The sequence below is a fragment of the Heptranchias perlo genome, unplaced genomic scaffold (assembly GCF_035084215.1).
Source record: "Heptranchias perlo isolate sHepPer1 unplaced genomic scaffold, sHepPer1.hap1 HAP1_SCAFFOLD_1159, whole genome shotgun sequence".
NCBI lineage: Eukaryota > Metazoa > Chordata > Chondrichthyes > Hexanchiformes > Hexanchidae > Heptranchias > Heptranchias perlo.
In genome coordinates this window covers 40,001-42,037 of record NW_027138384.1, presented here as the reverse complement: position 1 = coordinate 42,037, position 2,037 = coordinate 40,001, and positions in this window count along the sequence as shown.

Genomic DNA, 2,037 nt, shown 5'->3' with positions numbered 1-2,037 from the left:
GTAAACCATTTGTCCCTTTTTAAAAAATGCTGCTGCTTTTGTTTAATGCTTGCCCTGCTTTGCGGTCGATCATTTCACCCCTTTTAATCCATTTTTGCCACTTTGGGTTAAACAGTTCACACAACTTCTGGTTCACCATTTCACATTTCGGAACTTTTATTCCCACCATTACTTTGGGCTTCTGGTTCATCATTTCACGCTGTTTTACAAATCTTTGCCGCTTCACTTTTAATCCACAAACCGTGGCTCGCTTTCGGGTGGGGGGGGGGGTAGCGGGTTTGGGCCGGGCACTCGACATCCCGGTGTGCGACCGGGTTCGTTCTGGTACCGCTCGGTGCCCCTCGTCCTGCTCTTGCCGCGGAAGCAAACCAGACGACCGTCGGTCTCACGCCCGAGGGGAGAGGAGGCGGAAAGCGGTTTGCAGCCTTTCGCTGTACCTCCGGCGGGCAGCGCCGCACCTCCGAGTGCTCGGTACCGTTCGCTGCACCTCGTCCGGCCGCACGCAGCGAGCCAAACCCGGAGGAAATCGGCCTGTGCCTTCTCGAGATATGGGCCTCCGGGTGGGACGGACAAACCGGGGCCCCGAGCTCGCTTTCGGCGGCCCGGCACTCGACTTCCCGGTGTCCGAACGTGATCCTTCCGGTACCCTTCGGTGCCCCTTGCCCGACTCTAGCTCCCGTGCTGAAGCGGAGTCGGTCGGCCTGACGGCCTGCCGAGTTAACCAGCGGAAAGCGGTGCGCAGCCTTTCGCTTGCAGCTCCGGCGGGCAGCGCCGCACCTCCGGCTGCTCAGTGCCGTCCGCTGCTCCCCTTCCGGCTGCACGCAGCGAACCATACCCGGAGGAAATCGGCCTCGGCCTTCCGGAGATATGGGCCTGCGAGTGGGACCAATAAATCGGTGCACATTTCCGGCTCGGTTTCCGGCCTCGGCACTATCAGTTCACGCCGTCCGACCGACGTCGTTCTGGCACGGTTCCGTTGCTCCTTGATCCGGTCCAGCCACGGTAATCAGCCGAAGATGGTGGGGGGGACACATTGCCCGCCGAGTTAGCCGGAGGAAATCGGCCTCGGACTTCCTCAGATATCAGCCTCCGGGTGGGACAGACAAACCGGGGACCCGAGCACGCTTTCGGCGGCCCGCTGGTCGACTTCCCGGTGTGCGACCGGGTTCGTTCCGGTACCGTTCGCTGCCCCTCGTCCTGCTCTAGCCGCGGAAACAAACCCGACGACCGTCGGTCTCACGCCCGCGGAGGGAGGTGGCGGAAAGTGGTTTGCAGCCTTTCGCTGTACCTCCGGCGGGCAGCGCCCGACCTCCGAGTGCTCGGTACCGTCCGCTGCGCCTGGTCCGGCCGCACACAACGAGCCATACCCGGTGGAAATCGGCCTGTGCCTTCCAGAGATATGGGCCTCCGGGTGGGACGGACAAACCGGGGCCCCGTGCTCGCTTTCGGCGGCCCGCTAGTCGACTTCCCGGTGTGCGACCGGGTTCCTTCCGGTACCGTTCGCTGCCCCTCGTCCTGCTCTAGCCGCGGAAACAAACCCGACGACCGTCGGTCTCACGCCCGCGGAGGGAGGCGGCGGAAAGTGGTTTGCAGCCTTTCGCTGTACCTCCGGCGGGCAGCGCCCGACCTCCGAGTGCTCGGTACCGTCCGCTGCGCCTGGTCCGGCCGCACACAACGAGCCATACCCGGTGGAAATCGGCCTGTGCCTTCCGGAGATATGGGCCTCCGGGTGGGACGGACAAACCGGGGCACCGAGCTCGCTTTCGGCGGCCCGCTAGTCGACTTCCCGGTGTGCGACCGGGTTCGTTCCGGTACCGTTCGCTGCCCCTCGTCCTGCTCTAGCCGCGGAACCAAACCGGACGACCGTCGGTCTCACGCCCGCGGAGGGAGGCGGCGGAAAGTGGTTTGCAGCCTTTCGCTGTACCTCCGGCGGGCAGCACCGCACCTCCCAGTGCTCGGTACCGTACGCTGCGCCTCCTCCTGCCGCACGCAACGAGCCATACCCGGAGGAAATCGGCCTCGGCCTTCCTGAGATAT